The 21,381-nt window shown below is 40.0% G+C and overlaps 1 long non-coding RNA gene across 5 annotated transcripts in view; it reads left to right on the top strand.

Annotated features, from left to right (window-relative positions):
- Nucleotides 1–21,381, top strand: part of LOC129479792 (uncharacterized) — a 337,809-nt gene that overhangs the window by 189,163 nt on the left and 127,265 nt on the right. Inside the window, exon 1 of one of the 5 annotated variants that reach the window (XR_010120117.1) lies at nucleotides 21,141–21,162. The exons of the other annotated variants lie outside the window; for them this stretch is intronic. This is a non-coding gene — a long non-coding RNA (uncharacterized lncRNA). Of the gene's footprint in view, nucleotides 1–21,140; nucleotides 21,163–21,381 lie in introns of those variants that run through there. 5 annotated transcript variants of the gene reach the window in all.

Below are 21,381 nucleotides of genomic sequence, written 5' to 3'. Positions count from 1 at the left end.
CAGAGGAGTAATTATGTTGGCTTCAAAGGCCTTTTCTTCTACCTTCCATCCTGGCATGCTAGTGCTGGAAGAAGCCTCCATTCTGTTCCTACATTTTACAGATGGAAACCCAGAGAAGGAAACTATTTGCGCAAGGTCACAGATGCAGACCTTCTCAGATATTTGTTAACCCCAATTTAATTTCCCCACATTTCACTGAATAGAACTGTAGGTGATTTTCTTGGCCTTGGCCCTTTTTTAGTTTAGGAAATATCCTCCTTCCTAGATCCTTCCCACCATCCAGTGTTGTCCCTATCCCACCACTTCTTAGACAACTCTCCTTCCTTCCAGTGCTTTCAAATGGCATTTTCTTTGCTCTCATCTAGCACACCTGTACATTCATTCAAAAGTTTCAAGACAAGGGAATCTTCTCATTGACCCAAAGTGCTTTGTTTGATATAGTGATGCATCACTCCGGGCTTCTACCAATTTATCTGAGGCTTCAGTAATGTGAGTCAAGGTTTTGCTTTATGGTTAATTTAGCTGGTGATGAGAGCAAGCTGAAACTTGTGAGAAGAGACATAAACTGTAAAAAACTGAGGTCAGAGCTGGAACAGAACCTCCAAGAAGACAGAGTGCCTGTGGCTCTGAGAGCATCGTTCCCTTGACAATAGTGATGCAGACAGAAAGTAGAAAAATGACAGTCTCTGTTGAGGGGCAGATGAGGGCACAAAGGTTTTTCAAGACTCAGTCCCACAGAGAGGAAATCTGCTTGAATTTATTCAGGCCCCTTCCTTTTAAATCCTGATTACCCTTGGCTCTGCTAGGTGCTGAAATTTATGCATCATCGACAGGTGATTCTTATGTAAGAATGGACTCTCGGGCGTGATAAATTTGGTCTTGAGAAATCTCAGCTCAGTGGCTGCAGATGGCAGTGTCATGATGGCAGAGTTAGAGAGCGGCGACCTGCTGGGCTGTGGGCTGTCTGTAAAATGGCTACTCTGTTCAGAACTGTCTGAGCCAATTCTTTGAGCCTCAAGGTCATGACCAAGGGGCACAGCCCATCTAGCAACATTCTTCCTTCTCCCTTGCACACTGCATCTGGCTCACTCAAGGGTTCCTCAATAATTGGGTTGTAACCTGTGTTCTTTGTGAATACCTTTATCACTGGGGATCTCTGTCTATCATGACTGGTCCTGTTAAGGGTCAATTCTATGCTTGTAAAGAAGTGCTCACACTAGAGGATTTGTACCAACTGGGTTGGGTTGGCCAAGGAGATATTTCTGTGCACTCATCCCAGTCAGGTTCTATCTGTGATCTAGGTCCCTTTTTAGTGGCAACTTTTAGTTTGCAGTTTCTTAGCCTTAGTTTTGAAGAGTTTTGAAATCCCTAAAAAGTACACATGCACACAATTGTGAACATATTTGCCTCTCTCTAAGGAGAGGGTCTACCACTTTTATAAAATTGTTATAGGAGTCTGACACCCAACAAATAATAAGAGTCGCTATTGTAGATGGAGAGAATATTCTGAAGCAGCCCTTGTTTCCTTACAACTAGACTTCCCGCTTTGAATTTTGGATTGAACCTGATCAGAGGTAAGCAACACAAGGCAAGCTTGGGTCCTGGCTTAGACCCTGCCTCTACATTTCCTGAGTATGTGAGCTTAGACATGCCACTTCCCTATTTCTCACATCCTTATTTAGACAATTGATAAAATATTACCTGCCTCATTATGCCATCGAGAATTAAATGAGAATATATGTAAATCGTGCAATGCACCTGGCATTTGAGAAATATTCAAAAACCAGTAGCTAATAGTGGTGGGAGCCCCATGGAACTCATGTCCCCAGAGCATGTGGGCTGATGGCCAGTGCCATGTGTCTTCTTCCCTTCTGCATTTTTAACTTTTTCCTGCCTTTGTCTATTCACTGAGTCATTAGCTGCCGTTTTTATTCCTCATAAGTATCAACTTATTTCAACCACAACTCTTTTAAAGTGTTTTTACAGATTTAGGTGGTAGAAGTGCAAATTTCTTACGTGCATCTATTGCTTAGTGGTAAAGTCTGGGCTTTTAGTGAACCCGTCACCCAAATAGTGAACATTGTACTCAATAGGGAATTTTTCAACCGTCACTCTCCTCCCACTCTCCCACCTTTTGGAGTCTCCAATGTCTGTTTTTCCACTCTGTATGTCTGTGTGTGCCCATTGCTTAGCTCCCACTTATAAATGAGAATATGTGGTATTTGACTTTCTAGTTCAAGGTTATTTCCCTTAGGACAATGGCATTCAGTTCCATCCATGTTGCTGCAAAAGACAGGATTTCATTTTTTTTTTTTTAAGACTGAGCAGTAATCCATGATTTAATCACCATCTCATATTCTGAGATGCCATATTCTCATCTTTAAGCCCACTTCTTATGAGCAAATAATAATTGGCATTAGACTACCAGCCCCCTATTAACAAGTGTTACTTTTCTTTGAAATGAAAATGTTTTAATAATTTTTAAAATTTATTAATGATATGTAATGTGTATTTTAGCTACAGACATTTTTCCTACCTTACTTGTCTTTCTCTTCTCCATTCTTATTCTTATTCCTCATTCTTCTCTCCAAAGACCCCTGTAAACATGACTTACCTTGGAAACTATAAGAAAGGATGATCTCATGTGAGGACACTCATCATCCTGGCATTAATATGCTTCTCTTCTATTTAGCATTTGAGTCCAACAGTATCTGATCTCAGTCCTTCTTTTCAGAATCAATATTTTCATAGCAAGTGTAGCATCATCTTAAATGGGGAATCCCATCTTTTTAAAAGCTAGAGATGGCAGTTTGGTGAGATTGGCCAAAAATAATTTGAAGAAAGAATGCACTAAGGGTGAAAATGTTATGTTTATAAAAATATTATGAAAGCTAAATGTGATGCACTTGAAAAATGTGGCAGGATATTTCACTGTATATTTATGAAATCTGTATCCAAACTATATCAATAAATACTATTCAAGAGAATATAAAAATTTCTTCCATATATGCATTTCTGTTCATCTAGCTCATTGCTCAACCACAGAAGGTTATAATAATAATAATAAAAACAAACAAAATAAATGTTTGTTAGATGGATATTTATATTACAATGTAAATAACTTATTATTTATATTTTATTTATATTATGCCCATAAGGAAAATACAGTAGTCCTCTATGTAATGTGTTGATGAACATAATATTTTGGAAGCTCAGTTAACCGAAAAACCACTAAAAGAAAGTGCCTTCTATGTTTGTTTTCTATGACAAATAGAAATTTTACAGACTAGGGATGTAAGACTTTTGAGTGAACCTTTGTGAGTGTGTGAATTGCCATTTAGTTTGTTAGCAGTTTTGTCATTACATTCGTTCAGATAGAACAATTCTGTAGGAGGCCACAGCAGTCTTGTGGACGTGCACCCTTCCCTCTTTATCTCAATCTTGGATTTCATAAAAGAAATAACGAGCAAAATTAGAATGGTATGGGCCTGCCTGACTCAGGGACGTCCAACCAAGTAAGGGCAGCAGCACGTGCTGCAAGAAGTTTCAAGAGCCTGTTGTCCCAGTGGGAGGACTCGCCTGAGAAGTTAGGGTGGAAGGATAGCAGCGTGGCTGGGATACAGCTCCCTACAGCAGCCAACTTCTTCATAAGGTGTCACTGAGCCTTGGGCATTGGGGCATTCAGAAGCAAGTGGGCATGTGCAAGGACCATAGAAACAGGAAGGTAACAAGAGCAAAAGAGAACGAAACAAAGAATTTATCTCCCAAAGGAACAGTGCCGTTTTTCTTTCCTTTATTGCTCTAAGAGTCCTGCATTCACCTTTGGTCACTCAATACTGTATTTCAGGTGTGTTCCTAATATATCCTTGCTTATACTGCTCATTAACCCTCCCTGTTTTACAAAAGCATTAAAGCAAACACAACCTTGGTTCTTACCTGGTATTTCTGTTAGGGAATGAGAAAAAGTAATCCATATTTATTGGACATCTATAGGTGCCAGGTGACTTTACGTACTCTCCAACTCAACATGCTTTAGATGGAAAAAACGGAATATGAGGAAGTTAAGCAACTTATCCAGAGCTTCCACCTAGGTGGTAGGACTGTGTTTGCAACCCTTGGCTGTCTGCCTCTGTATTTCTACATGGTAACTCTTCAGGACAAAAAGAAAATTCTGAGAACCTGGATAAAAGGACATGCTTTGTGATAAGAAATATTCTGTTTGAAGATTTATTTTCTTGTTTCCATGCACTCCTTTTGTATACAGGCCAATACAGGGGGACACTCATTTTTTCTCCACATATGTAAGCTTAAGTCTTCCCCCATCTTTCCTGCTAATGCTACTACAAAGGTTCCATGTTAGATAGAGATCAGGGTCCATGACTTCACTTCTGGTATAGGGCAGGCCAGTATGGTTATGGGAGGTAAAAATCTGGAACAGAGATGATTTGTCAGAGCCAGTTCAAAGGGTTGTGTATGGCCAAATACTGGAACTCCTTGGTTTTCCTTTTATTCATCTTGATGTTTAAAGTAGTTGCACTCGAGCTTGAGTTTATTCTAAAACAATGTTGTAACTCACTTCTGGGTTCCTTTTTCAAGTAGTTTATTTAGTGTTAAAATTCCTGTGCTTCTACCTTGAAAATTTCCCAGATGCCTTTCCTCCTCATCCTCTATCCCTGCTGCTCTTTCCCAGTGAGCTTGAATCCCTGGTGAAAAATATTACACTGACTGCCAAGTGCAAGGCAACAGATATCTCTGTGAAAACTAAGTTAAACAAAATCTAACCACTTCTAAGAACTTGCTGAAACACACTGAAACATCTCGTGTGTTAGTGTCAAGGTCAGGGAGCCCAGACTACACGTAAGCACAGGCATTTGAGTCTGTCAGATGAGTCAATCAAATGGGAATGTTGGTTTTTTTTGGCTGATGCATGTCAATATTGCTAATGCATAAAATATATCTGTTTGCTATATCACAATTTGCCATCACACTAAGCCATAAGTTTAAGGGGTGACTGATGTACTGAGCACATTTGTCTTTATAAGAAGTTCCTTGTTGCAGAGGCAGATGAATTTCGTTGAAGAATTTTTAGTTTCTTCTTTCCTCCTTTCCTCATCTCTCCCTGCTCACCTTCCTCTTTTGTGCTTCCTCAACACTTCTACAAGAGAAGTACTTTCTCTCTCCCTTTTTTTTTTTCTTTTTTCTTTTTGTTTTGAGACGGGATCTTGTTCTGTTGCCAGGCTGGAGTGCAGTGGCACTATCTCAGCTCACTGCAACCTCTACCTTTCTGGTTCAAGCGATTCCCCGGCCTCAGCCTCCCAAGTAGCTGGGACTATAGGCGCAAGCCCCCACGCGCAGCTAATTTTTTATATTTTAGTAGAGACGAGGTTTCACCATGTTGGCCAGGATGGTCTCCAGCTGCTGACCTCATGATCCACCTGTCTCGGCCTCCCAAAGTGCTGGGATTACAGGCGTGAGCCACCGCGCCTGGCTGAGATGTACTTTCTCATTGCCCATGGACAATGCTAGCACACATGCAATTATTTGTGTATCATCCACCTTCCTCGCTAGAGTGGAAATTCCACGCAGACCTGTTTGGTCACTCATATATAATTCTTCTGTAAGTCACTGGTGCCAAGCACAATGGTTGGCACAAACTAGGCATTCAATAGGTTGTTGAATGAGTGCAGGATACAATGAATGGAAGAAGTACGTTAGTTTATTTTGCTTTATGTTTGGCTTTGCTGAAACATTTGGAATTTTTTAGTATTATTCACTCATACTGCTTCTCTCTCTTCCTCAGTCAATAGTTATTGAGTGTCTTTACTGTGTCAGGCACTGGACTAAGTGCCAGGATGAGTGAGATGTGGTCCCTTCTCCCATGGAAGGTCCAGAGTGGGCTGCAAGCACCATGTTGGTTCTGAGTCGGTCAGCCATGCTTGATGAATCACCAGCCACTGTGGGTGGAGCCTTGAGGTGGCTCTTTGTGGGAGGAAGCAGAGGAGGAAGATATTTTCCTCATTCATTAGGCTCTCACGGCCCATAGGATAGTGAACAAATAAGTACATGAAATGCATAATATATGCCTAGCAAAAAGAAACAGTGGAATATAGTACAAATGACTGGGGATACTTTTAGAGGTAAAACAATGAGATTTTCTACCTGATGTGAAATCTCCCTGACTTGTTCAGCTAATATGTAATTTATTTAACAACTATTTTTTTTCTGTACTTCTGTATGCCTGACAGTATGCCAGGGATGGGCACATGGCAGTGAACAAGAAATGTGTGAGACTGCATCTAAGGAAGGTGCAGGCCAAGATGTCTGACTCAGAGGTGAAAATGAGAGTGAGTATGAGTGGGAGACATGAGAGTGAGAGAGTAATAGGGAAGGAGAGAGACAGTAAGAAAGTCAGAAACCACATCTAAGGGATCTTAGTACTCTATTTTTAGGCCCAAAGAATTCTGAAGATGGCGGCTGTCACTTGAGGAATTTTAACTCTCTGCCTTACAAACTTTTTCAAGAAAAAACTTGGTATTGTTGAGGTGACAGAACCTGAGTGTCTTAGCCTCTTTGTGCTGCTGTGACAGAATACCACAGACTGGGTAGTTTATAAAACATTGAAATTTATTTTTCCTATTTCTGGAGGCTGGGAGGTCCAAGATCAAGGTGCTGGTGGGTTCTGTTGTCTGGTGAAGGCTACATCCTCCAGAGGGGTACAGCCTCCTCTGTGTCCCCACATGGCAGAATGATGCATGAAGCCTCTTTTCTAAGGGCCTTAATCCCATTCATGAGAGAGGACCCTTCACGGTCTAACCACCTCTTAAAGGCCCCACCTCTTAATACTACCATATTGGCAACACCTGAATTTTGGAGGGGACACATTCAAACCATAGCAGTGAGTTTAGTGGAATTATGACAAATGTTGAAATAGCATCAGCAATCTAGGTTATTGGTAGGCTAGCTTATTTCCAGATGTCTTGTTTAACTGTGACCTAAGATCTCCAGTGAATTTTAGAGTTTAGCCTCACCAGCTCTACTATCCATACTCTATTAACCTTTTTTTTAAAAAGTCTGTTCCTGCTTTTAAAGTAGCTAGAAGCATCCAATCTTGTGTTCATTTAGTGCATATTTGGTACTTGCTATGTGTTAGACAGGGTTCTAGACCCTAGTAATTCATTAGCCCAAAATCACCACCCTGTGTTAGCATCAATAATCTTGGCCTTCCCTTATAAGATACATTTCAATGTGTCTCTGAGTCTTTAGACTCCAGCTTTTGATAAAAGGACTTATCATAAGGTCTGTGATTTGCTTTTAATTTCTAAAGGAATATGAAGCACAGTTGAAAAACACAGAAACTCTAGAATTAAAACAATTTGAGATTTTCAAAAGGATGGCCCCTTTAAATAGTCCTAAATCACCACTTTATTTTCTCAGGCTCGCTGGCAAAGTCAAGACAGGGCTCAAGGGGCAACTACCTTCTATACCATGTCTAAATGAAGTGTGTTTTCTTTTCAATATTGACTGAAATCTCAATACATCTTGGGCACAAGGCTAGGCACTTTCACATGCATTATTTCTTTGCATTGTTCCAATAGCCTTGTGAAATAATATCTCATCATTATTCCAATTTTATAGATGAGAAAATTGGGGCTCTAAGTGGCTAAGGAAGGCATCCAACACCATACACCTAATAAGGTAGAGAGGACCGAAATCCAAATTTATTGACTCCAAAGTCCTTTCTTAGATAGAAATCTCTTTCAGAACATTCTTATTAAGATGTAGAGCCTTTTCTTGGTGACTCTAAGAAACGCTTCTGTATCTGAAGACAAAAGGAAAAGTTAATTTGGTTTTGGATTTTGCCTTCTAAAACCTTTGGGGTTTATTGGGTGTTACTATCACTTGCCATTTTTTGTCCTCTACACTTAAAATATGCCATACAGCTCCCTTCAACTCAGCCATCTGTGCTCTTAGCTTTTAATTTTCATAAAAATGGCTGGACACATTCTTCTTATTTCATAAATACCCAAGACCAAAGGGAGACATTTTATTGGCATTTTTCAGTAGTCTTTCCCTAACATTGTTTTTCATATCTGTTCCAACACCTTTATATTATTCTGCCTTTCTTATGTGTGTGTGTTGTGTTGTGTGTGTGTGTTTTGTTGTATGTGTGTGAGAGAGAATATATTTGTTGTATTATTTGTTATAGTTATTATGTTGATATATTTATTATAATTATGATACAAATGTATTAGAAATTAAAACGATATGTTTTAATCATTTAGAACCAATGCTCAGATAATGTCCTTACTGGTTGGTTTTAATAATTAAAGACTATAAGGAGCAAGGGTGAATAGGAAGCAGCTTCTGAATTTGAAAGGTGTCCAAATGATAGCCCGAGGACCAAAGACAGCTCAAACCAGGTTTGAATAGTTCATTTTATATGGCTTATATACAGCAGACCTACCTAAAGTCAGGGAATTGGATTAGTCATGGGTATAGAATTTTACAACTTCAAGGTGCATTTAAGATCCAACCACTACATTGTAGAGAAGAAACTACATTCTGGAAAGGTTCGTGATTTGCCCAAAGTCAAACAGGAAGTCAGAACGTGATCTAAACCAGCAATTCTCAAACTTTTATCTGTAAATAGACTGAGATTAACCCCTCATCAGAAATATGACTTACAAATATTTTCTCCCATTCAGTAGGTTGCCTTTTCACTCTGTTGATTGTTTCCTTTGCTGTGCAGAAGCTTTTTATTTGATGTGATCCTACTTGTCTATTTCTGCTTTTATTGCTTGTGTCTTTGAAGTCATATCCAAAGTAGCGTTGCCAAGGACCAATGTCAAGAAAGTTTTTCCTATTTTTTTTTCTAGTAGTTTTACAGGTTCAGATCTTACTTTTAAGTCTCTGACTTGTTTTGGGTTGATTTTTGTATATGATATGAGACAAGGGTCTAATTTCATTCTTCTGCTTATGGATATGCAGTTTTTCTAACATCATTTATTGAAGAAACTATTTGTCCTCATTATGTGTTCTTTGCACTCTTGTCAAAGATGAGTTGACCATAAATATGTGGGTTTATTTATGAGCTCTCTATACTGTCCCATTGGTCTATATGTCTATAGGTTTTTATGGTACTACCGTGCCACTTTGTTTACTGTAGCTTTTTAATGTATTTTGAAATGAGAATAAATGCCTCCAGATTTATTCCTTTTATTCAAAATTGCCTTGGCTGTATGGGATCTTTTGTGATTCTTCATGAATTCTAGAATTGTTTTTTTTTTTTTCTATTTCTGTGAAGGGTGCCATTAGGATTTTGATTAAACTGGCATTGAATCTGTAGATCACTTTGGGTAGTATGGTAGTATGGACATTTTTTTAACAAGATTAAGTCTTCCAATCAATGAATATCGCATGTCTTTCCATTTTTCTGTGTCTTCTTTCATTTGCTAAGCAGGTAAATCTTAAGTGTTTTCACTACAAAAAAGAGAAAGAAAGGAAGAAAGAGAGAGAATGAGAAAGAACTATGTGAAGTAATGGATGTGTTAATTAGCTTCATTGTGGTGATCATTTCGCAATGGACACATAAATCAAAATATATACATTTCACAATGTATACATATATCAAAACATTAAGTTGTACACCTTAAATATGTACAATTTCTATATGTCAATTTTACCTCAAAATAGCTGAAAAAAAAGAAAAATTGTTTACAACACAGATCCCAGGATCTCAATTTCAAAGAATCTGATTCAGATCAGGGGTGAGTCCCACGAATCTTTAATGATTAATAAGCCTCCTGGGTGATTTGGCTGCAGGTGGTCCTGAGACCACACTTTAAGAAACACTAATCAAGAATCAAGGCCTTATGACTCTTAGTCCTGTTTCTTCCCAAAGGACTATGTTGCCTCCCTACATTCAAAAACATTCCAAACAATACATAAGAGTCTTTGTAATTCACATTAGTGCTCTTATTTACTGACTCAACAATTAATTCCTGATTGAGTCATTCATTGAGTAATTTTCTTTTACTCAGTCAGCCTCTGTGGTTTGCCAGGAGCTACAAATAAAAGATTAAAACACAGTCACACCCCCAAGGAACTCATATAATAGTAACAGAAGTAACTACCATTTCTTGAGCACTTTATTTATACATACGTCATACAGTTTATCTCATTCACCTATCTCATTCCCTGCCTTTCAGTAAGCCTGTATACTATTATGTTATAACCACATAGTTTGGGAATATTTCATATATATATATATATGTATAATCACGTATATTCTCTTCAACTTGTTCTTCACATTTAATATGTCTTAGAAGTATTTCTTTGTCAGTTCTTGCTTTATATATGTCTAATATTTCTTTATAAAGGCTACAGAGTATCCCTCAGCATTGATATTCATCAATACTGGGGATGTATCTGATGATTCCCATATTGATGAATAGTAAATCATTTACATTTTCACCTATTACAAATAGCATAGTGATGGATTCTGAAGTAGATATTATTATATCATTTTATAGATAAGGAAATAGAGAAAAGTTAATTACCTTGTCCCCCAATGGCAGACCTTGGATTCAAATGGAGTCCTGTCTATCTCAAAGACTACAAAGTTCCTTTCTTTTTACTATGATGGCTTTTAATAATTCCAGTGAGGTGAGAGCTGGATGAGGTGGGTACAACAGAATCATCAAAAACCTGGCTGTTGATGGAACCTCACAGTCACTTGAGGAAGCAACATTTGAGCAGAATCTAGGAGCCTTCTGGGAAAAGATGGAGAAAACTACCCTAGAAAGATGTTAGGTTTATTGCAAACCAATCAATCATACTCACTGATCACCTACTAGAGGAAACCTGTGATAACACTTGTGGGAAGATTTATAGAAAGAAGATGTATTTGCACATCAGGATTTTACATCATGATGTGTGCCTGTGTGTGTCTGAAAAATACTAGCATAACAAGCTGGTGAGTACAATATGAAAAAAACCAACAACACCTACTTCATTTGGCAGAGCACCAGAAATGAGGGGGTGATGAGGTCCTGTCTTTGTGGCATGGTAAAAAAAAAAAAAAATTGCCCTCTTAATTCCGTTTCTTCCTCTGAAATGAAGAAAGTAAGATCTAGCCCCTGCATACTTGACAGGATTTTGCAAGGCTTGGTTAATTTCTGTAAATGTTTTGAGCTCCTCTGAGGTGTGTGTTCTGTAAATAGGAGGTATTAATAGCAGCCGTCAGAACTGAAACAAAACTGAATTGAGCTGCAGTCATTTTCCGGGAAAGAAACACAAACACCCATAAAGCATGAAGCCCATACTGGATCTGTCACATTGGTCCTCCTTTAAAAGGCAGCCTGGGTCTCATATAGGACATGGTGACAGCTCAGGCCCTAATCTCAAGTGGGAAAATTCAGGAGACTAGCTGGATTTTCTAACATTTAATTTCCCAGCTGATTACTATGATTAAGAGTCCATCTGGCACAGCCCATTTGTGATGTATGTGTGTGCAGGGAAGTGGGAATCTAGTAAAGGCAGAGATCTAACAGAAAAAAAAAAAAAAAGAAAATGCACAGTAGAGACAGTGCCATTTTAGAGCCCTCCACTAAGATGTTTAAATAGGAATTTCGTTGTATTAGCATTAGTGAGGCCAGTTGGCCATATGTTATAAGAAAGGCAGTTAGAGAGAGAGGGGTTTCTGTTTTCAGGGCTTTTATGTTAGCTTAGTGAGGATTTGGTGATGCCTTTGTCTACCATGGGTCTAGAGGGGCTGTGAACTGCTAAGAAGAAAATCTAGCTCTGGGTTTCAGCAGTAAAATGCCAACATCTCTACCTGCAAACTGGCATCAACTAAGCAGTCGCGGGGGAGACACACAGCTATACTTCTGCACATGGATGGGAGGGTGATAATTTAGGATGGGGGTACCCTGGAGCTCACAATCCACTTGCTCACATCCCCCCAAAAGGAAGCTCTGAGGAGAGGTTTGAGGCAGCCATGTGTTAGCTCTCATATTGTCATGGCCCCTTCAGGGTAACTGCATTTCCCACATCTATCCAGGGGCAAGTCAATCTTATAAGCACTAATAGGACTTACAGATGTGCAGACACGAAGGTTCTGATGCTCAGCTCAACTCCTGGATGGAATTTCTCATAATTTTTTGTTACCCAGGGGATTCTATGTAAACCTGTTCCAGACAGAGTTTTTATTGTACTTTATTTCTAATCTCCAACCAGGCTTCCCCTTTGGAGGTCAAGCCTCTAAGTCTCCTTGAAAATTCCTACCTCAGAGGTAGGGGCTCCTGTCTCCTGTGGTCATTGCTTTTGCTGGAGACTCCAGGTCCACCAGGAAAACTCATCAGCAACTTGATCTTAATCCCTGGCTGCATGCACACAGGTCACTGAAAAACATCTGGCGGCCCTGACCCTTCCTGTTCATTTACCAAATGTACTGAAAGTGGGGAGGGACTGGAGAACACATTTTTCTTCCTCCCTGGTGACAGAGGGATGAACTAGGTGATAGTCCAGCTTCATGAGGACCTGTGAGTCCTATCTATTTTGCTCATAAAAAGGACCGATGACCTCTGTTCAATGGCTGGAAAGTCTCCATCCCTGTGGGCCATTATGGTAGCTCCTGAGGGCTAAGGGGAAGAAAGCGTCCTCTGCCTCATCTTGGAAATGTGAAAATAGAGTGGGTTTCCCTGCAGGTTGGAATCAATAACAAACTGCCTTGTCTCTGGGGAAGGTGGATTTCATGGCCCACCGTATGAGTTCAGCAGAGAAATCTAGATCAATAGGAGTGAGAGAGTCTGTAATATGGTGCCTTTAGGCATCTGTATCTGAAAAGGGACTTTTATTTGAATTACTTGGACCTTAGACTGGAGCTTCACCTCCATGTAGGAACAGCAGTCCATTAGTGATCCTTTGAATTTATACTGAGGCCTCGTTCACAGTGATAAAGCTTCCTTAGGGCCTAAGGTCTTCTGGTGCCTCTGTTTGTGGCTGAGTGTCTTAAATAAAGGGCAAGTCTGCTACTTTTAAGTCCTGTTCGGCCATAGCTGTCTAACCTTGTAGCGGGAGGGAGCCTGGCAAAGTCAATAAGGTAAGATGGAAAGCATCCACAGCTCATCACAATGGCTTCTCCTCGCCCTTGCTTGCCCTCACTCATCACCAAGAGTTTGTTTCCCAGTCTTCCCAGAAGAAATAGTCATGCCAGTCTTGTCATGTTGCATTGGCCTGAGAGAGGTTTTTGTTGTGAAATATATTGTCTTACTTAGAGTCTAAAGAGAATTAGACTTAGGATTAATGGATTTGAGGGTCCTGGCTGCACCAGACTTTCTCTTTTTCTTGATTTTTTGCTTTTAACAGAGGCTTAGCTATCAGCAGGTTTGCGTCTTCCTGTGATGGGTAAAAGGGGATGCGAATTGTTTTGTGTTTTTTTCTACCTTGCTCTAGTAACTTAGATTGTGCCCTAAAGATTGTGTGAATAAAATGTGTCAGACCTGGTTAATGCAAGATAAAAGTCAACCTGAACTCCTTCTTTATTAGCAAGAATGTCCAGAAATGATATAATAATAAAAATATTCTTCTCAGGAATCCAAATATTGATCACAGAGGAGCTGCTGATAGCTTTCTCCCATTGTCATGGGAAAGATAAAGACCTGCCAATACAGAAAAAGTTTGGGATCAGCCAGGAATGGCAAATATTTGGTCTACATTTTATCATCAACCTTCTTCCCCATGGCAGTGATAACTTACTAAGTGCTTATAAAACTCTTTCCTACCAAGATCAGACATGATTTCAAAATACTTCTCAGTTTCCAAAAAGCCCCAATCAGTCCGTTAGAGTTGGAGTAAGTGGCTTAATTTTTAAAAATAAAAGTAAAAAATGGTGGCATCTCAACTTCTCATGGTATAATTAAAATGTCTCCAGAAGGAGTTTTGGACTGCATCTGTGACTTTTCCCAGCCTTTTCTGTTTACAAATCATTTAGATGCGAGTCAAGATTTGACTTTCCACTTACCCCACCCATTCTTGTCTACCACCCCAAAAATACCACACCAAAAGAAATGGGAAATATGACCCTGCTTCTATGAGCCATCCATGAGGTGATGTCTGGTTCACATTAAATGTCAGAAATAAATTATTTATGTGAGATGAAAATACAGATGTAATTATATTATGGATTAATTTTACCCAAGAATAGCATCTTAACCATTTGAATGCCCCCGGAGAGACACTAGCGATTTTTAAGTATACATTAATAACCACCTGACTTGTGGATATATAGAAAACATAAATATTTTTACATAGGATACTTTGTACTTGATACCCTCTCTTCAAAGCTTGAATTTGTCCTCTCCTCAACCCTGTCCATGTATAAAAACAATACAAATTCAGAGAGCACTGACAATTAACTCAGGTAATGGAAAGCTGGGCTTTAGTTTTAGTCTAGGTAGTATAAACCATTTTGCAGAATTGTGAGTGAGGCCTGTCATCTGTTGCTTCTGATCAGAATGACAGAAACGTGCCAATGGATTGGCATGAATAGAATACATGTCTGGAGACCATTCTCAACCTGAATTGATCTCTGATGCCAGTCCCCAAGATGAGCCATTGGTTGCTTATTCTTTGGGGTTACCCAAGATGGCAGCACTGAAGGCCACATGGCTGGGGTTTTCTATACCTTGGGATTACATGTGATACAAAACAGCTGGCTGACAATGCAGAATGAGGGAAGGGACACCTCCAAATTCCTTCAGCCAGACCTAGAAAAAGGGGAGAAAAATCTGAATTCTAAAGCTGTCATTACAAAAATATACGAGCTTGGGAAAGACACTTAACTTTTCCTCTATGTCAACTCTCTATGCAATGTGGAGTGATAATACCAACTGGACTTGGGAGACAATTGCTGAATGATGTGTAAAGCATTTCACAATCTGGAGCATTAGCTCGTAAATGATGGAGGCAGAACATTCTGTTCCTTAACCTGTATGTAGAGTATAAAACTGAATTTTAGGGTGGAGTAAAGGAAGGTCACTTTACACAATGTGAGAAAGATGTATTCTTTCACTTCAAGGCTAGAAGTGAGAGATTTGGATGACAAGTACTTGAGTCTGTTTACAAATCTACACATATATGCAAACATGCCCCAATACCCCTGTTGGAAATAGAAGTTGTGTTACTTTATTCTTTGAGGTGTGTCTGGGTAGCATTTAAATTTTTCAGCCACTGTTAATTTGGTGATTTTTCCTTCTGCATCTCAAAAAACAACAACAACAACAACAACAAAAAAAAAAAACCAGGCTTCTTAAGGATTTTCCACTATGTTTTTTAAAACTATATTTTTTCTATCTGAAAGTTATCCAAATGCATTGATGCATCTGGTACAGTCTCCCTTCCAGTCTGGCCTAGCCATGTTGCTTGTTTCTTTCCTAATAGCTTTCATTTTTCCATGAAGAACTGGTAAGGTTGGAGGGAGGGGAGGTGGTGGTATAATGAAAGGTGTCTCATGTGTTTTCTGTTCTTTAGAGAATTTGAGAAAGCAGTGAGCCAACTTATAATAGAAAGCATTTTCTTTGGCAATCTACATGGGAAAGAATCCTCTATTTTAGGACCATTTGTTGCATCGATCCTGTAAATTAGTTCTTCCTCTCTTTGATCATATAGAATCATGCAGTATCCTAACAAATATGTGTTCACATTAGGGTGAGACAATTCTCTGAATCCCAGCAGGCAGGAAAAATAGGCCAACAGGTGCCTAGGCAGGATTTCCTGGGGTTCAGGCTACTGCATCTTCATGGACAAATGAAAAAATGCAGGTGTCACTGCCCTGCCCCCAGGCCAACCAGGTCACAGGGTAATTGCCCAGTTGCCTGCTGAGATATGCCCACCCTGAGCTTCTCCCTCCAGGTTCATTTTTCATTTTGATTGAGTCATGATGGCTTAGTGCCATAAAACATCTGAGGATATGCTTTGTAGGGAAAAGGTCATAAAAAACTCCAATGATCTCCCCTTCTCTAAAATTGAGGGCTCCTATGTGTAAAGGGTAGGCAAGCAGGGCTAGTTACAGGACAGTGCCTTTCTCTGCAAATGGTAGGAGCCAAATCTCCATCTTGCTAGCTTAAGAGTTGCTTGGCGGCCTTATTTCAACTGAGGCAGCACAGCTTGCTTTAGCCTTGAAGTGTGAAAACCAAATAGAGGTTGGCAGAGGGAAGAGATGGAAGATGCATGGCCTTCTTGGAGCATGAAGAGACACACCCAGCCCTTTGCAGAATGCAAAGACTTTTCCCATCCCTTCACCAGGATCTTGTCCCACGGCCACCTGTCCAAGGATTGCAACTAAATCAGCAGGCTCGATTGGGTGCTCGTCACTGGAGCTTTTCTGTTGTGGCTGGTGGGCAAATGTTGTGAACTTCCCTAATTTGGGAGGGGACTGAGCAGATGGCTCACCTTCCAACTGCCTTGTTGTGCATCTCACTAATCCCACTATCACAGTGAGGCAGGGAAATTCACACACACGCACACACACGTACACACACATGCGAGCAAGCACACACAAACGCACATATAAACACACATATGCACACATACACACAAACACCTGCAAAAACACAAACACACATAAGCATACACACTTGCACACACACAAACATACATCCTCAAATATACATGCATGCACATAGAGGAGACACACACATACAAAGGAACAAACACATTAACACACATGTGCACACATGTAAACACACACACATGCACACATGCAAAGTCACACGTGTAAACCTACATACAGATTCGATTTGGGGGCATATAGTTTGATCCAGTGCTCTGAGCAATTATTTAGGACATTTGTTGTCTGCCTTCTCTCTGTCCTGGGGAAGATTTTAGAAATTCTAATAGGAGAGGCTGAGAAAGGAAAATATTGGCTTCTACAGTACAAACATCCCTGTCCTGAAAGAAAATGTTAATTTTCTTCTAAATCAAATGTTGACATATATCAGCTGCTACTGAAGATGTATCACTGTGGGACAAGCTCTCAGTTCCAGCGGGTGGACATCAGGCTGAAATCCCTCCTCCAAAATGCTAGCTGGTTTCTAACCTAAACAGGTTTGATTTAGGTGTTTTTTGAATTGAGCCAGTTTGTTTTCAAAAAGCTGGTCTCTCTGGGACACCCTGAGTAGGGGAGCAGGATTCAACTTTGTCAAATGCACTGTTTTCTGCAGAAGCCTAGGCCCCTATGCTGTCATCTGCAGTGATGCAGGCTCTGCTTGCATCTGCCAGGGGCACAGGATTTTAACCAAAGATGTGGGAGGGGGAAAAAGTCTAGGGGTATGGAGAAATGAAGGAATCTACAGATGAAAGGAAATTTCCAGTGCTAGATGTTTTACCTACCCCTTTACCCATTGCTCTCAAAATATGCACTATAAATATTCTTTGTTCAACACCTATGTTTTTAAAATCCAAATTAAGATTTCTCTACTTCCCCCCCCCAACTAATCACACACACACACACACGCACGCACACAAACACACACACCCTTCTAACTTGTTAAGTTTGAAAGATGATGATATCTACAACCCGTATGCTTTGCCAGAACACACGGTTAAGGCCAAGATTAATGCAGAAGGTTGGTGCAACGTTGCCGCAGAGCAGCGTGATCAGAATACAAGATGGAGCGTAGGGGGAAAGGCCAAGAAATATGTCTGCGCTTGGAGTTTACACAAGTCTCCTTAGCAACTTGTCTGCATTTATTTTTCCCTTAATGTGTGTGGGTTTCTTCCAAACCCTGAGTGAAATGGGAGTTGAATTTCTGACAGTCCCCTATTTCCCTTCTTCGGGGGCAAAATTGTTTCATTTGGTGAGTGAGGCTTTCTCTTTTTTTACCAGCTCCTTCTCCTCCCTTCCACCCCCCACCCCTCCCATTGAGGGAGCTCTGATCCTTTGCATTGTGACTTTGTGGTCTGTTGGTAGCTTTCCAGAAATCCACCTCTCCGTGGGGGAATGAGAGAGCCTTTTTCTGATGGCTACGGCTGTGCAGATTTCTGCCACAGCCTTGCTGCTTCAAGTGCACGCTCTTGTGTGTGGCACAAGTGTAAATATGCCTGTTATACGCCTAGGTTATAAAATCTGGGAGGAATAACGGCGCTCCTTTCCTCTCTGCTATTTTTCTTTTTCTGTCTTACTCTCCTCCCTTTCTATCTCTCACCACCCCTCCCCCAACACAAAGACCCTGTAATTCTAATTAGAAGATGAATACAAAGCTATTAGGATAAAACCCTGACTTTTAGGGATTTGATATGTTGGATTTTATGTGGCTGGGCTTGCTGCAGGGGAGACGACCATAAATTCTGCAGTGGTTTTACCTAAAATTGTTTTTACCTTGAAATAGCTCTAGGGGAGTATAGATGCTGCCTCATTGGAGCCGATGCTGAATATAAATCTTCATATTTCGCTTTCTGCCCCCTCCCATTTTAGAGTCTGGGGAAAAAAGAAAAAAGAAACCTAGCCAAAAAAATGTTAAGGTTTGACTTTGGCTCTTTTACAAACAGATGTTGCTTGTCATTCTCTTGTTAAGCAGGCACCAGATTGGATCAAACAGCAGTTGTGTGTGTGTGTGTGTGTGTATGTGTGTGTGTGCGTGTGTGTGTGTGTGAGAGAGAGAGAGAGAGTTAGGAGGTTGATGGAGGGCTAGAAAGCAAAATAACCAGATCAATATTTGGGACAAGTTGAGAGCAAGAAGGAAGGAAAATAGTCTAATACTTTTTTTCTTTCCCAACTTCAATTTGGTGAAGAGTATATAAAACCATCTTCTAGTTGGTTGGTTGTTGTTCCAGACAAAGAGAGAAATGTGGAAATCAATAGACATGGAGAGCCCTAGTTGGAGAAACGCTGACCTGCTGGGTGAAATGCAGAGAGACAGGGGTGTGTGGCTTTTCCTCTGAGTGGATCTGCACCCTGGAGTAAGAAAAAGGTCTTTCTGTTTCAGCTGAACATCTTTTCTTGGGTTTGAAGGTTGCTTCTTTTTATAAGTATCACTGTGGATGTTCCAGGCTCCTCTATAACTTTCCCAGAACAAGACTCCATTGTCATGCAGTCAAAACCCTCAAGAAATACTCACTCTTTACATATTATGTATCTCTTTTCTTGCAGGATTCAATCTTCAAGTCTTCCCAAGCCATCCTATCCACCCACTTTCTCATCTAATTGTGAGACACTTTCTCAAGAGCAAAACATAGCTTTGAATAGAAAGTGTTAAAGTTGGCTGGTGTCTAGGAAGCATTTATATAGCATATAGTTCACTTCCATTAAAGAGATGACAGTCATCTGATTTTTAAAAATACGTGTCTGATGTTTCTATGTCAGAATCAAGGTCTTGTTATTTTTTCAAATTTCAATTCTCCTCCCCTGCTTTATTAGCAAAATAGCTAGAAAGGAAGTTGTAGGCTGGCATCATTGTTTGCATTTTAAAAAGGAAGAAAAATTGTCATCCTGAGCAAACTTATTCCTTTCAAAAGTGAAAGTAGTATCCCTTAGCCAGCGCACACGATACAACTTGTTACTGGCAAAGTCTCTCTTTTGTTTCATCTAGTGTGTCAAAAGTGAATTTGCCTTCAATTTCTCCCTCTCAAATAGTTGATTTCTGTTATATGCCTGTTTTAAGTGAACATTAAGTGGGTTTAAGATTTTTTTAATTACGGAAAAGTAAGCTCACTATTCAAATAATCTAAGAGTGTCTTTTGTTTTCATCCGATCTATCTTCTATTATACCATTTTCCATGTCTTTTCTCTTTGGTTGATCTGCACACACTTGCATTTATCATTTTCATAAAATACTGTTTAGTGTGGGAAGGGTGTGGTGGGATGAAGATTATAAATATCCATCAATCTTCAGTGTTCCATTTGCTTGAAAGAAACATGAAAACCATGGCATTGCTTTGCCATTCTCCTCGCTCCATACTCCCTTCTGGTCAGTTTTTCCTTGTAAAAAAGAATGAGTTCTACCTAAGCTAACTGGTTTTGGTGCCAGAATCCTCTGCGTCATATCCTTGAGCGCTGCTCCCACTCTGTGGTCTGATATCCTTGTGGCAATGTCACAGGTGGATAAAACGTGGCACGACGATTGGCACCAATGAATTACTCTTGGAGTAGCAATTGCTGGATGTGCCTCTTTTGTTGAGGTGATTGGATCTTTTGGCAAAAACCAATGACTGCGAAGGATGAGAGAAATGATCAGAAAAACTGAAAAGCTGTAGGAGACCAAACACTAGTGTCTCCCTTGCTTCAGGGGACACCCACTGTCAGAGTGAACGACAAAGGTTAGATTTGAGCAAGCTTGCTTGCTTGCTTGCTTGCTTGCTTGCTTTCTTTCTTTCTTTCTTTCTTTCTTTCTTTCTTTCTTTCTTTCTTTTCTTTCTTTTTTCTCTTTCTTTCTTTTCTTTCCTTTCTTCCTACTTTCTCTTTCTTTCTCTCTTTCCTTCCTTCCTTCCTTCTCTTATTCTTTCCTTCTTTCCTTCTCTTTATTTTTTCTTCATTCTCTGTCTTGCTCTTTCTTTCCTTTCTCTGTCTCTGGCTCTTTTTCTTTTTCTTTCTTTTTTCTTTTCTCTCTCTGTGCCGCTCTCTTTTCTCTTTTTTTCTCCTTCCTTCCTTCCTTCCTTCCTTCCTTCCTTCCTTCCTTCCTCCTGTCCTTCCCAGATAAAAAAAATTTCTGGTCAAATTGTCCCAACTGTTTGGGACAAAGGAGATCCACTGAGATTTTGTACAGGACGTACATCTTTAAAAAGGAAGGGGGGTAGAGGGCAGGAAATCTTTCCGTTGGTGTAGTTCTGCTGATGTCACCATGGATTCAGTGTTCAAGTCCACAGCCAGGCAAAACTCAAATAAATTTTCCTTTTTGCAAGCAGCTGCACTGTGAGTTCGCCTTCCATTAGTAAAGGGATAATGAAGGAAAGGCAAACCCCGCGTCCAAAACATGGCCAATGAAAGGACACTGGAATGGAAGCCAGGAATCCTGCTGTGGTGGAGAGGCATAGACTCATGAATCCACCACAATCAGATACTTGCTTCTTTTTAACAGTCCTATCAGCCGAGAGAAATAATGACTCCTGAATCATTTCACAGTAAAAAAGTTAAAATGATGTCTCAATGGCACTGCATCATGCCAGGTAATCACTGCCCAATTCATTGATTATTCCTTAAACTATTCTTAACCGTAGATAGCCTATCTCTTCGTCATGCTTAGCAAGTGAGTGGTTTGGTATAAAACATTTGTGCAAAAGTTTGGGAGTATTCCGAGACTTCACATTCCTATTTGATCATTTTTCTGGTAAAATTGTTCTCGAGGTCCAAGGGTAGCCAGGGGAATTCCAGGAAAAATGTGAAGT

This window comes from Symphalangus syndactylus, chromosome 3 (genome assembly GCF_028878055.3).
Source record: "Symphalangus syndactylus isolate Jambi chromosome 3, NHGRI_mSymSyn1-v2.1_pri, whole genome shotgun sequence".
Taxonomy (NCBI): domain Eukaryota; kingdom Metazoa; phylum Chordata; class Mammalia; order Primates; family Hylobatidae; genus Symphalangus; species Symphalangus syndactylus.
Note: the sequence above shows the minus strand (reverse complement) of the source record. Positions and strands in the feature narration are given on the sequence as shown.